At 40.1% G+C, this 16,026-nt stretch overlaps 1 protein-coding gene across 1 annotated transcript in view; it reads right to left on the bottom strand.

Annotated features, from left to right (window-relative positions):
* LOC122794927 overlaps positions 1-16,026 on the bottom strand; it is a 1,846,783-nt gene that overhangs the window by 531,880 nt on the left and 1,298,877 nt on the right. The gene's annotated exons all lie outside the window — the stretch shown is intronic.

The following is a 16,026-nucleotide window of genomic DNA, read 5'->3' as shown; positions in this document are numbered from 1 at the left end:
AAACATTGCTCCCTACATAGACAGACACACACACACACACACACACACACACACACACACACACACACACACACACACACACTTGCCATGTCAGGGATTAGAACACCTACCTAGCTAGTTTATCATACTACAGCATTACACAGTTATAGGATGTGCTACAGAGATTACTGGGCTACTCTTTTACCAAAGGTGTCTTTCAAACTGAATGACATCAGCAGCCTTGCCAAAGTAGGGCATTTAAAATGTAGTGTGTGTGACTAGCCTAAACCGCATTGCTCCCTACACAGACAGAGACACACACACAGAAACACGCACAATTGCCATGTCTTGGATTAAAACTCCTACCTAACTAGTTTAGTTTATCACACTACAGCATTACACAGTTATAGTTTGCACCACGGAGATGGCTGGGCTCCTTTTTTCCCAAAGGTGTATTTCAAACTGAATGACATCACCAGCCTTGCCAAAGTAGGGCATTTGAAATGTAATGAGTGTGACTAGCCTAAAAAGCATTGCTCCCTTACACAGACACACACACACAGTTGCCATGTCTGGGATTAGAACTCATACCTAACTAGTTTATCACACTACAGCATTATATAGTTATAGGACATGCCACAGAGATTACTAGGCTACTCCTTTCCCAAAGATGTATTTCAAAGTGAATGACATCAGCAGGCGTGTCATAGTAGGGCTATGGGGGGCAGTGTGTGTGCATAGGCCATAACCCATTCTTCTAGAGGTAGACACACCACACTCAGGCACACACAAGTTTATATTCCACAGGCATGTGTATACAACTGCTAGATGACTACTGCCTTGTACAGTCATGTTGCACAGCTAGCACTTGCACTACAGAGTCTTTAATGCTGAGGGATACCAGTGGCTAATTTCTACAGTGAGTGACATTTACACATCATGTGGTTGTAGCCATTTGGCTGTGTGGTGGGTGGGACAGGCCTCATGATGGAAGGCTCTATGTCACTGTCACTCTCTTACACACATCTATGTGTGTGTACTTTTGGCATATTATAGTGTGTTGTCCTTGGATATATGTGTGTATTCCTATTCAAAGTGTGTGCCAAGCATGACTGGTGCATACTGAGGAGTATATGCACTAACATATGCAACTGTCAGATATGTATGGTCTTCTGTTGTTGGCAGACATGGGCTTCATTTGTTTTAAGTGCGTGAGCATGCCCAGTATGACCTTTCAGTATGTTGCTGTCTGACATTGCCTTAATTTCTCTAAGTGTGTGAACATGTCTAGTATGCCCTTCTGTATTGAATGTGTGTATCCATTCCAGGTAGTTTTTACTCCAGTGCAAACCTTTGTGTTCTACAGCTACAGCTAGCAAGCTGCTTCTACAGGATATCTGTAGATCAGTTGGCGATATGGGTCAAACAGTGCAAGGGATAGTGTGTACTGTAGATGATTGTGTCTGTGCTGCTTCTGATACATGATACTGGTGTTAGCAGAGATATTTAGTTATGTACTGCTATGCACTGTGATGTCTTATGTCAAGTACTGACAGGTGGACATTTTTGCTCGCAGTGATGTCCTGGGGAACACAGGGTGAATGCAACTGTGTCCAGTATTGTGGTCAAACGCCTACATAGTCATGACAAGTTATGTCATTCGGGAGGAGGTGCTGTAGACACTTGCTGCTGGGTCTGTGTATCCAGTTCAGCACCTTGGTACATTGATGGCAGAAGATCCCATACTTTTACATCCATTGACGAGACACTATGACCTTATCTTGCTGTGGCAATACCTCACAGCTGTACAGATTCACACAGGTTACCCAGAGGCAGGGATCATAAGTCAGGACATTACCCCTTTTGTGGTGTGTAGGCAGGTTTGTAGCCACCCATTTTTGTGTTTGAAGCCAAGGATAGTATGTGCACATGGCTGTGTGTTGCACTTTGCACATTCCATGCTGCCCATGCTCCCATCCCCCCCATTATTATATCCTCTTCCACACTTTATGCATACATTCTCTGATACTTTTCCTATAGTTATCACCTCATCACAGCTGTGTTTTGGTGTTGGTCCACAGTTCATGCAGTGGGACATGGTGGACATGTTACTGTGGTTTGTCCACATGGCCTTGCATATGGCTTATGTGGAGTGTGTTATGTTGTCATTTGGGTGTCCATAGTATAACATACATTGGCAGTACGGCTAAGCTGCAGGCCTTTGCCAGAGGCCTGTAGGCCATTTGGTGTTGATGCAGGCCAGCTGTAGCAGGCCATTGCATTCTCTCAGTCCTAAAGTCCCAGACTGCCATACAGTATATTCCCCTGGGGTGACAGGGTAGGTGTGCTAGGTGTTCACGCCAATACTTTCTATCAGTATTGATCAGGTGGTGTGGATGCTGGCAGGGTGCTGCTTACAGATAGGGACACACCTGCATAGGACACCTGCACTGCATGCTGCATTCTTTTGCTATTGCCATACACAGGTGGGGATCATATTGTACCAATTCCCAACAGCAGGGATATGACCGGAGGGGTACCTGTGGGTGGTGTTTGGGTGAGCTGAGTGCATATGTGCTATGGCCACTACTTGCATCTGACTCACAGATATGCATGGGGCATTCCAGTTATGCTGGCTTGTGCAAGGACATCAGCCGTTTCCCAATACATCAGTCCTATCACCTTTGTGATCTGCAAGTGTTTGGCCAGACGACATCGGTATTCCCTCTTACAAGCTCAGATAATGTGATGCATACCTGTATGTACAATTTTAAGGGTGTGTCCATTTCACACTTACACATTGTATACTGTATGTCTGGGGTACTTTTCCCTGTGTACTGCTTGTATATCTAGCCCAACAGTCATGCCATGTCCATCTTTCAGATGGTAACACATATTACTGCCATACATTTACAATGGCTTACTGCTAGCATGTGTTATACCAGGGAGCATTGTCTTTGGCACTGCATTTGTGAGGACTTGGCCCTGTCATCGGCAGTAGTGGGCAATGGCCACCAGGTCAAACCTCAACATGCATACATACTGAGCAATCTCACACAATAAGAAACACACAGCAACCTAACAGACGCATACTTGCATATTGTACAAATGCTACAATCTATTCTGCTACCTTTTCCACCTCAAGTCATCTGTGCTGCACTGGTATTATACCTACACATACATGATGCTACATGTCTACATTGGATTGGGGGGGGCACACCTGACTGTTTCTACATTTCTACATAGGATTGGGGGGCACACCTGACTGTTATTACATTTCTACTTAGGATGGGGGGCACGCCTGACTGTTACTACATTTCTACTTAGGATGGGGGGGGCACACCTGACTGTTTCTACATTTCTACATAGGATGGGGGCACACCTGACTGCTACTATATTTCTTCTTAGGATTGGGGGGACACCTGACAGTTTCTACATTTCTACATAGGATTGGGAGGGACACACACCAAACTGTTACTACAGTTCTACATAGGATTGGGGGTGGGGAACACCTGACTGTTTCTACATTTCTACATAGGATTGGGGGGGCACACCTGACTGTTTCTACATTTCTACACAGGATTGGGGGAGGGAGCACACCTGACTGTTTCTACATTTCTACACAGAATTGGGGGGGAAGCACACCTGACACTTGTACACATTTGCTATGACTGTACTGGTATGTCAGGTACTCCATTTCATTCTGTATTCTAGCCTATCATGCTGACTAGAGGCATATCAGTGTACTACAGGTCTTAGCTTTGGTTGCCCTACATATTAGTTACTGACTTCCCACCTTTCAGAACTAATATCCTACTGCCTGACCTGATGTAGTCTGTCTTTGTAGGCCTGGGGGTGGGTTACCCATAGCATCATTCAGAGGCCTTAGCACAGCCTTTGTTTGTGTTTGTCTACACCTGTCCTGCTGGCTGAGACTGTTGTTGGGTATGTGAACCTCCCTGACTGTCGTGTGTGTCATATGGACACACATGTGGCCCAGCACATTTCCTGCAGTGGGTTTTGTCACCATATGTAGTACTGGTCACTATGGTGACACCAGTATTTGTTACAGATCTCATGCTGCCACTGTAGGTGTCTACTATCTGCTGGCATCCCATTCAGCCACCCAATTCCATTACATGCTTATATCCATATGATAGATACACGTAATGACACATACTACTCCATTCAGTAATTGGTAAGGAGAGTGACTTACCTTGTGGGTGTGTCAGTATTGAGGATGGTGTTGGAGAGCTGCCTGTGTCAGATGCACATAGTACACTCTCTGTACATGGTTGAGCACAGGTAGTGTCATGTTTGGCATCCGTTTTACTGTATGTGCGAGTCAGAGAGAGGTGTCATTCTCTGGGTCCCTACTGTGTCAGTGTATGTGCTATGCGTTGCCTCTTTGCCAAGGCCAGGGCAGACTGGGCATGCCTCCATCTGCCTACTGGGGCAGGCTCAGGTTGTTCCTCCTCTGAGTCACTCTGTGCCTTTGCAGGCCTTGGCACTGGTGGGGAGCTGTGTGGCCCTGCCCCATGCTGTTTTTGCTGCAGCTGCTTCTGCAGGATCATATAGTGTAGCATGGCACATACAATGACAATATGAGTACATGTAGCTGGTGAGTACTGCAAGGCTCCACTGGATGTGTGCAGGCACTGAAACCATGACTTGAGTATCCCAAACATACACTCTATTATAATTCTGTTCGGTGTGTGTGCCTCATTATGGATGTATTCGGGTGTGTGTACATTTCTGATGGGTGTCATCAACCACAGCTCCAGTGCATAAACAGCATCCCCCACTAGGTGACCGTTAAGGGTTGTCCCCAATGGCAAATCTCTGGTACAGCTGCATCAGATGCCAGATGTGGGAATCCTGATAGCTTCCAGGGCAGCCATCACAAACATTCTTTATAATGCCGTGGGCATCGCACATGACCTGGCAGTTGATGGAGGGGAAGCCCTTGTAGTTGATGTAGACCCTACCCTGCTCACCGGGTGGTGCTTTGATGCATATGTGCGTGCAGTCTATAGCACCCACTACCTCAGGGTATTCTGCTATTTGGTGGAAGAAACACATACTGTTGGCCAACACCTCATGGATGTTGAGGAAATATACATGCTCACTGGCATGTGCTGACCTGGCATCCAGGAATTAGTGGAATACCCTGTATACTGATGCCTGTGAGATCCCCATGATATCCCCAGTTGGCCTTTGGGAGGTACCTGTGGCTAGTATTCCTAGGCCTAAACATATCTTGGTATCCATTGGGATGGGTTCCCCTCTCTTAGTTCTGTGTGTCAGGCGTGGCTGGCACAGCTCAACAATTTGCTGTAGGAGGTCCCTGTCCACCCTAAAGTGCTCCACTATCTCCAGCTCATGTAGCCCATGGAAGGTTATCCTGGGTCTGTACACCCTTCTCCGTCTCCTCACTGTGGGTTGGTCAACAGTATTCTCATCCTCACCACCCTCAGCCTCTTCCACATGTTGATGTCTGATAGCTGCTGCAGCCCCTATCATTTTGTTGGGTTTTTTTTGTTAAAATTTCCCCACTTGTATACACTGGTGGTGTAGAGTATGTGGGAAAAACCAGAGGGAAAGGTGTTTGCATAGTTTATAGTAGTGTTCTGGGCTGGGTTGGTCTGCTGCCTGTATAATTGGCTGATTCTGATACATTTCGCCTGCCAGCTATGCTAGTTTTCTTAGATTACCTTCCTACTGCTGTTTTCCATTCCTATTGCCTTTCTGTTTAAGGCCGTGGGCCCGCCGTGCAAACACAGTGCTCAAATGTGCACAGAGCTGCTATTTCCTGATTTACTTTTTTTCTTCCCTCCGCTTAGGCAATGTAAAGAGTGCTAGGCAGCCTTAGACAAACACCCTTGCTTAGCTCTGCTAAGCTAAGGGCAAACCCGAGCCACAGGGCTCCAATCCGCTTACAGTATGCCTGACACACACCCCCTATGATGTCAGCTAACTCCTAGGCTTGCACCAAGATATTCTTGCTCTTACACTGTTGGGTGCTGACTAGCATTGAGGGGAAATCTGGAATTCAGTATCATTCCCCTCATTTGCATAGGATTGCCTGCTGATGTATAGTTACAGGTCCCACACTGAGCCTCCCCCCTTAGCAACCACTATTCACTGGCCATTCTGCCTGCCATTGAGTATAATAGCAAACTAGTGAGTTTGGTTAGAATGCTTATTTTAGGGGGGGGGTGTTATATTTTTCACCCGATATCGTTTGCGAGCCGCTGCCCTACACTTAAACAGCTGAAATCGGCTAAAAAAATAAAAGTTAATTTTTTCAACTGTTTTCCATGCCAATGGCCATATATTTGGCCACTGGCATTCTTTCTACATAATATCCACCCTTTATTTGGAGCTGTCATGGCTCCGTTTTGCAGTTTGCAGAAATGTACTCAGTTACTAACCAAGTACATTTCTGCAGATTACACTAGTCATGCACGGCTGGCTGCCAGCTTCCTGGATTGCAAATTCACCTCATTTGCATGGATTTCACCTGCAAGTGGGGTAATTTGCATACAGGAGCTGAGTCCATGCAGGTGCAGGAGCACTCGTGCATGTGCAGATTACACTAGTCCTGCATGGCTGGCTGCCAGCTTCCTGGATTGCAAATTCACCTCATTTGCATGGATTTCACCTGCAAGTGGGGTAATTTGCATACAGGAGCTGAGTCCATGCAGGACTAGTGCAGGAGCACTCGTGCATGTCCCTACATCTTATTCCTGGATTGCATGGCAGACATATTGCCTGCTGGAACTCCTGCACTAGTCCTGCACACCGTGTAGGACTTGCTGAATCTGGGGGATTATGTATTGTTACTATTATGCAAAAAGCCCAGAGTTTCCAGGCACAAGATATACAAAAAGATTAAGAGAGAAATTAGAGAAAAGCAAAATACTTCCACAACAGGAACTGTTAGAAGCTTCAAATAAAAATTTGTGTTCATTAATACAACAGACTTGTGAAAAACATTACATAGACCAAGAAACTTTGATCTGTTTGGAAAAAAAAGCATCTGAGAAAGTGTGAAAATATAAACGACAAAACCTAGAGATTTTTGAAAAGTATTAAAAAGAAAAGTGGACATGGGAAAGAAAGAGAGATTTGATACTGTTCAATATTTATGCAAAGTTGAAAGCCAAATTAACCAACACAAAAAAGGCAGCCCTAAAAATATTCAAAGAGAAATACAAGCAAAAGCATTCAGATATGGAAAATTTCACAATAAAAACATAATATCCAAAAGAGGGAATGTAGAAATGAAGATTAGTGAAGTAGAAGTAAAAAAATATAAAAGTTGAAGTTATGGACTGCCTGCGAAGTGAAGAATTTGGTGTAGAAGGTCTAACACAGGTTGCATCACAGCACGATGGAACGAATCCTAAAAGTAAAGATCAGGAGACATCTGAAGAAGAGATATGGACATGGGAAAGAAAAAGAGATTTAATATGGTGTAATAGTTATGTAAAGGAGAAAGCAAAACTAACCAATACAAAAAGAGCAGCACCAAAGATTTTTGAAGACAAATATAGGCAAAGGAAGTTGGACATGGAAAACTTTACAATACAAAAAATAAGAAGACAAAGTGGAAAAGTAGAAATGAAGATTAGTAATGGAGAAGTTAAAGAAATAGAAACTGAGGTTATGGAGTACCTGCAAAGTGAAGGATTCAGTGTAGAAAATCTAACTTAGAAAGCACCACAGCAGGATAGAGCAATGAACATCCAAATTAAGAAAAAAACAGGGGAAAGGGAAGCAAAAGGTCACTTGCCATATGAAGATATTTGAAGCCTTTCCCAGGAAACTAGTATAGACGGTCACTTGAAGCTAGACAGCAAGGGAAGGAACAGGAAACTGTGGCAGTCCCCATATAACAGACAGCAGATGGAACAGGGTAAAATTGAAGATAATGTGTCACAAGATGTTATAGAACTTTCTATAGAATACCCATGAGAAATGGAGAACAAAAATGTGCCCTCAGTTTAGAAGACAATGAGCTAAGAGAACAGTTGATTGATTTAACAGAGATAGATAGAGGTATTAAGATCAATGAAAGAAATAGACTGCAGAAGGCTAATAAAACCCCAAAAGTTAGAAGTTTGATAAAACAAATGTAGACAGTAATTAGGACTGCCCATAGAGAGCCATGCAATATAACAGAAGTAAACAGGCTATATTACTGTGCAGCTAAATTAATAACAGTTTAAATTCTGCCACAAGAACACAGGGTAGTACAGGAAAGGAAGAGAAGAAATTGAATACCATCATGGAAGTATCGAATGCAGAAAGCTAGAAAGCAATTAAGGCAAGATTCACTGTTAGAAGAGTATAGAAGAGGAAACAGATCAACAAAGAAAGACAGATGTGATAAAAGCAATGTGCAGTATTTTAATGGATCAGGCTTTATCATGTACTATTGCAAATAATAAACTAAATATATACAGGCAGAAAAACTTAGAAGATACACAGATAAATATAAAGGAAAAGTACAAAATAAGCAATTTATTGATGATCCAAAAACGTTTTATACAGAACTGGGAAACAAGGTAAAATGAATTGAAAGACCACTAAAAAATGAAGAAATAGATACATTTTGGAGAAAAATTTATGAAGATCCTTTGAAACATAAAGATGCTAAATGGATACAAGAAGTAAAAGAATAAATAAAACTTCAAAGGTACTGAATGTGAAATAGCATGAAATAACACCCAGAGAGATTGAAACAAAGTTAAGAAGAGCCTCTAATTAGAAAGCCCCAGCCTCAGATGCAGTACCTAACTTCTGGTTAAAAGTATTAACATTTTTGCACAAAGATTTAGCCATAAGTAAATTATTTATATGCGCACCCTCAGCAAACACCAACATGGTTAACAACAAGAAAAACAATGCTCTTAATTAAGAGTAAACATGCAAGATACCCTAAAAATTATAGACTAATAACTTGCCTTCTGACAACTTATAATTTATACACCGGAATTGAGGTTGACAGAGTTTATAGTCATTTAGAAGAAAACTCAATTACGGCATTAGAACAAAAGGGCAATAAAAGAAAGTCATATGGAGCAAAGGATTTAAAATCATAGTGGAGAACTGTACAAGGTGGAAGTATGGCATGGATTGACTACAAAAATACATTTGACAGTGTGAAGATTGGAGGAAGTTGGGTGAAGGCTGTCAGCCTAGTCAAATATAATTTGATACATAATTCTGTCAGTTGTATAAATAAATGTAAAATACAGGCTTGTGTTTTTTAAATGAAAGAAAACAATGTAAAATGTGAACTTCAAGATTGTTTCAACATTGCCATCTGCTGTAAAGAAAACTAAGCCAAGCATTTCAAATGTGTCTTTTGAAGTTGAAAAGATCTTATGAATCTTTTTTGATGTTTTACAAGTCGGCTCCAGTGAGTCTGGATGAAGGTTTCAGGCCCATTGTTTTAAGGTTAAAGTTAAGGGCCAGAATTTACATGTGGGAAGTGCTTTATTGCTCTGGTTTCTGCTAGAGTGTATATGTGAAATGCCTTTTATTGTTGTAGTCTTCTGAGCTAGTCTTAGCTTGCTAAATAATGCAGTTTGTGGCCTGGGAACTGCAGACTAAGTGTCACAATGATGTAATTTGGGAGGGCCTTAGAGAGCTGTTGGTTAGTGTGTAAAAACTATTGTTGAGTGAGAGACTAGAAGAGCATTTTTATCTTGGCTATCAAACCCAGCACTGCTTATGCTTTATGTATGTAAGTAGGATAATAGCACTGTGATTTCTCTTAGGAATAGTTAAACTTAGAAGAAAGTCAGACAAAGTATTTTTCTTTGAAATCAGATCTTTCCTACGATATTGCTTTAAGTTTATATGTGATCTCTGAACTTGAGTAGCATTGTACTGTAGTAGTTTTGTCTTGTGTTTTAATTATTTATTATTAAATATTTTAAAACCTTTACCTGTGGCTGGTTTATGTAGAGATAATTTAACCTCTAAAGTACATTGCATAGTTACAGATTTTACTGTCTAAGTCACTCCAAATTAAGCCTTGACTGTTTAGTCATGCTACCATTGGATTATAATATTGCACTGTAATAATTGGACACCCTTCTAAGGGCCTTTTACTACCTGATAATTATTAGTTGGGTGGTGGCAGGAATTACTACTGTATGGTCTGGGTAATAGGGGCACAGCTGGAAAACCTGTGCCAGCCTTTTCCCGGGAGGGTCTGTGTAGTTGTATAACCTCTTCTCAAAGTGTGAGTGTGTTGTGTCAGCTACTTGGGCAGGGACACAAAGCACTGGTTGGACAGAGAGGGTACTGGAAGTTTTAGCTTACCCAGCTAGGCTGAGACATGGACCCTATAGCTGTGTCAGTGTGGAGTCCTATTGGGGACCTGGTGAGCAAGGGAGCAACCAGCCCCAGACTGACTGTGATCTCTGTGTGCACTTAAGGAAAATTGTACTTTACTGTGTGTATTAGTTATCCTTTCTTCTTCAAGCAGTCACCCTTTCTGGTGTCAGTGGTGAGGACTGAGGCTCCTTGATTGCTGGGCCAGGGCACAGTCGTCACAGACAGTATCCCACATTCATGGATGCAACAGAGCCTAAAAATGTATAAGATGCACCCTACACTGATAAATTGCATCACACTGACCATGAACAATGGCAAACCACTTTGCAGTTAAACCATGATAAAAGACAATTTATTATTCCAGGGATAAAAATTGAAAGGGGGATATTCCAGGATGACTCTCTGTCACCATTGCTCTTTTGCCTTGCCCTTAACACATAAAGTTGTCTGCTTAACGGATTAAGTCATGGCTATAATTCCATTCCCAGAAAGCAACAATGTGTAAAGACTTCTCATCTGCTCTTTGTTGATGATTTAAAACTGTATAGCTTATCAGCTGAGAAACTGAAAGCACAATTGCAAGTAGTCAAAACTTTTTCAAATGCTACAAGAATGACATTTGGTCTTGATAAATGTGCAAAAGCAACCTTTAAAGCAGGAAAGCTGCAGCATCAAGAAAACATCAGTTTGGGACAAGAATGTGATATAAAAGAACCTGAGCAACACAGAGTGTGTAAGTATTTGTGATGAAGGATCAACAATAAAACATGAACAAATGCGAATAAAACTTAGTAAGCAATATATTAGAAGACATAAATTAATCCTAAAAACAGAGTTGTCATCTAGGAACAAAATTCAAGCTATAAACCAATTTGTTTTTCCTTCCTACCTTACAGTTTTTAGGTGACTGACTGGCCCCAAAAGGTATTGAATAGATTAGACAGGAAAACAAGAAGAAGGCTTCATGCTCATCAACTGATTTATAAAAATCAGTGTATAACAAGATTATATTTTCCCCTTTGCAAAGGAGGTATGGGCCTCCTTGAAATCGATTACATGTATAGATCTGCAGTAGTGAAGCTGCATACATATCTTCTGACCTCACACGACCCAAACACAGTGAAAGCTTTGAAACATGAGGTGAATAAATCTCAGATGACTTCTCTTCTAAGTCTAGCAGAAGCATATTGGTGTCAAGCTGGAATGGAAATCAAACCAGAAGTAAATAAAAATCAGGCAGCAACTGAATGTGCCAAAAAACAAAAGAAAGACTATAGATGAGAAGGCTAGAAATATAGAAAATGCATAAATATAGCTGCAACTATAGAAAACTCCTGGAAGAACCTCATGTTAATCAAGATCAAACACAGGAATCATTAAGGAGAGGTGAATTCGAACCAAAAAATGAAAGGTTAATATTTGTGGCCCAAGAGAGTGTCCTACAGACACTTTGGTTTACAAAGTCTAATGAATTTGTATGAGAAACAGACAAATGTAGGTTTTGTAAAACAGAAATGGAAAAAGTTACACACCTTCTTGCTGGTTGTGACATAATAATGGTAGAAGGACTGTATACTGAAAGCCATAATAATGTAGTAAGACTGTTTCACTGGGGATTGTGCAAACATTATAATACTGAATTAGCCGAAAATCACTGTAAACACGAGCCACAAAGCAACACAGATAATGATGAAGGCTACATCACATGGGATCACCCATTACCAACAATTCAAAAGATAGATGCAAGAAAACCAGATACAGTGGTTCATGAAAAGAAGACAAAAGTAGCATTGATCATTGAAATAGCTGCACCCAGTGACTGCAATGTCTCGCATACAAAGAAACAGAAAGTCATAAAATATCAGGATTTGTAGGCAGAAATGAGAGCAATGTGGAAGAAAAATACCCTAACAGTGCCAATAGTAGTAGGAGCAACAGGTCTTATAAAAAAGAATCTACAATCGCATTTAGATAGGTTACCAATACATGTAATTCCATATGAATTGCAGAAGGAGTCATTACTGAGCACATTGGTGGTGCTGCAAAGAGCACTTTTGGCTGACATCAAAGAGTGAAACAATACTAATTTCATGAACTATAATTATACTTTGACTTAGGAATGGGGCCCATTCCCGTTATGGTATTAGAAGCCCAAAAGATTTGGAGAAATTAAAAAAAGGAGGCAGTCTGACTCACAGCATAACTTACTGCTAGCAAGGTAAGAGTAACAGGTTGTAGTATGAACACTGTTTCCCTTGTTTGTATAGCAGAATAACCTCTGTTCAGTGAGTATGTGGCATTAAAGGAAGTATGCGTATCATGGTCTGCTGGAACTTGTAAACAGGTAAGGAGAAAAGCATCTACCCTTTAAGGCTATGAAAGATACACTTTGCCACAATTTCAATAAAAATGCAATCAAATACATGGTAGTCTAGAAACATTACTAGTTCACATTTGGTCATGTTTTACTGGTGTAGAGTTTGCAAAGTTTATGAAGGAAACCTATTTTTTATGTAACTGCTGTACTATTTTGTGGTTCATTTAAATAAGTTCATCAAATAAGTCTATACAAAGTGAAGGCATTGATAAAGGTAATTAATAAGTCTACAGAAGCAAACTTTCACTGTTATTATTTAGCTACAAAATTACTCAGAAGATGACAAAATGTTTGTTCAAATAAACATGTATATACCATGAAAGTTGGGACTTAAACTCGTTTATACCAGATTTTAAAACAACAATTTGAAGAATACTTGGGACTCATGAGCAGACTTTCAAGGAAAAAGGAATAAGATGAGAAGTTTTGTAATAGGAGATAAAGTCTGTGTAAAAGATTACAATTATAGATCTAAATGTCATAGCTGGAAGTTATCTGTGACTCTAGCTTGCATCATGGGTCACAAAACCATAACCCATGGGCAAATATTGGTCCACATAGGCATTTTTTGGCATCCCAGATGGATCGTTCTTTCTCTGATTGCCCACTGTATTTTATTCAGGCTTGCAGGATTAGCTATGTGCACACCAGCCATGATTAGGATAAAGGTGACAACTCTAGAATGTAGGAAGGTGTCCTTTTCACATTGGTAACAGTGCTTGGCTAACCAATCCGATTCCTATTACTGTAAGAGATAACCACTTTAGAGTGTTTGTTAAGATCAGCCAAGGTCAGTGTTTACCCTGTGACTTCAAATAGTTTAACTAGCTACACCAACAGAAGCAGATGCTCCTGTTCTTATGGAGGGGTATCCTCTTGCAAGTATTTTTTTCAATAAAGGCTAAAAATATATAAAATACATGCATAAACATTGGAGCCACTGATCTAGGTAAAGTTAACACAATTTGGTTGACTAAACAAATGGTCAACAAGTTTATGAGGTCACTACATGATTGAGGATGGGAAATATGAGTGCAGGAGTGCAGGGGTCAAGCTGTTTTTTACTTACATGGTCTGAGGTTATGTCCCAGAGCATAGCACAAGTATTTACTTGTCAATGGTTTTATTTTTCGACTCTTGTGTCAGTGTTAAAGAAAATTTGTCTGATTTATTTTCGAGTATACCCACACATCCATATCTGTCTATATATCTATATCTGTCTATCTATATATCTATAGCTATATATCTATATCTATATCTATAAATATATATCTATATATATATATATATATATACATATATATCTATCTATCTATATATATATATATATATATATATATATATATATATATATATATATATATATATATATATATATATATATATCTATATATATATATATATATATATATATATATGGATCCACTACAAAATACCGAACACTCATTCTACCGATGCCCAAAATCCCAAGACCAAACACCCAAAACACTACAATACTGAAAAAACAAAACTACGAAATTCAAATTACTGAAAACTACACACAACATACACCACACACAGACACATACACACACCTTCCCCCAAAACATAAACACGCAAACCTAACCTACAGCCAAGCAGGGGGGCAAACCCCCCTGCACCTCCCATGTAGGGGGCTGCATCCCCCACACCCCCCTACTTAAATATTCTAACTCCAAGGTCGCATTACACAAATACACCACCACACGCCTACACCCCCCTCGCACACACACATCGCACTCACAACGCACACGTACACACTAAACCCCTAACCAACACAGTTAAACAGAAATACTTAAATGCCCTTCCACCATACCGCAACACCAGAAGCACGAATTTCAAACTCCCGATAGTCGGGATTTTGAAATTCGAGCTTCTGGTCTTTCGGTAGTTTAGGGTTTTGGCTATATGGTCTCAAAAGTTTGAAATTTGGTATTTCAAACTTTCAAGATTATGTAGTGTCCCCATGTATATATATCTATATATATATATATATATATATATATATATATATATATATATACATATTTATGTATATATATATATATATATATATATATATATATATACATATTTATGTATGTATATGGGTCAATGTTGTAACACTGAAACTTCGTAGTACTGAAACTCATAAAGTTGAATGCCTTTCATTGAAAACTCATAATGTTAAACTCCTTTCAGTGAAAACATTCTCCACAAGAAATATAAACTAAAAACACATTTTTGCAAGGGGGAAGCCCACTGTGCACCTCCATCCCCCCCTGTGTGTGTGTGTGTGTGTGTGTGTGTGTGTGTGTGTGTGTGTGTGTGTGTGTGTGTGTATATATACAACTGTGCAGAAAATAAAAAAAACACAGAAAGTGAATCTGTGCTCATAAGCTAATACGAATATCTACATATCTGGGGTACAAAATTATGCTGAACATCACCATTCAGATACACTGTGCTAGCCTCACCTCCATACTAACTCCTATGATAAGAAATGACACCACTGCATACTTTCTACACAATTATATACTGTTCTACACTTTTCAGTGAATTGAATTTTCAGTATTATTCTTGAATATGGAAATAAAGTTTTGCAATTGGTAAGAATTTTAAATGCGCAGTGTTGTTAATATGAAGACATTTAAAGCTTAGCTACCTGCCTCATACTAACTACTAATAACCAGAAAAAATAAGAAGTGAAGCTTAGTGAAAGGAAGGCAAAGTGCCCGTGCACTGTATTATGGCATATATATGTAGAATCTTTCTGAGCTTCCAAGTATGGGAAAGGGTGAAGATGAAGACTGCCTGTCAGTTGGCACAGAGGGTTAAGACTGTGAGGTATAGCTCTTGTGGTACAAGGTTTAACTCCCCCAGCCCTCATTTTATACTGTGCGAACTTGAGCAGGTGATTCACCATAAAAAGGGACCTTGTGCTCAATGGACCTACATAATTAACAAATGGGTATATAGATTTGTGACTTTCAGAACAAAAGCAATATGGCTGCTATAGTGCTTGGTTAAGAAGAAGAGCTGGAATGATATTTTTTTGAGAGACCAAGCATGCAGATGTATAGACAAAATGAGAAACATTTAATTAAGCAGTCAGATCTGGAAGAAGTATAGTTGTTAAATTCTGGGGTGCTACCTGAAGAATCTGAGGTTAAAAAAACACTACATTTCATGTAAGTAATGACTCTTCCAGTAGTTCTCAAGCTCATAGCCAAGACTTAGAAAGTCAGAAACTTCTCAAGTCTATTCCTGATGCATATGTTACTATTCAACCAGCTTCTGTGCTGGGTTGTATTGCA

The sequence above is a fragment of the Protopterus annectens genome, chromosome 2.part1 (genome assembly GCF_019279795.1).
Source record: "Protopterus annectens isolate FY-2018-M chromosome 2.part1, PAN1.0, whole genome shotgun sequence".
Classification (NCBI taxonomy): Eukaryota; Metazoa; Chordata; order Ceratodontiformes; family Protopteridae; genus Protopterus; species Protopterus annectens.
This window is presented reverse-complemented; position numbering and strand designations above follow the sequence as displayed.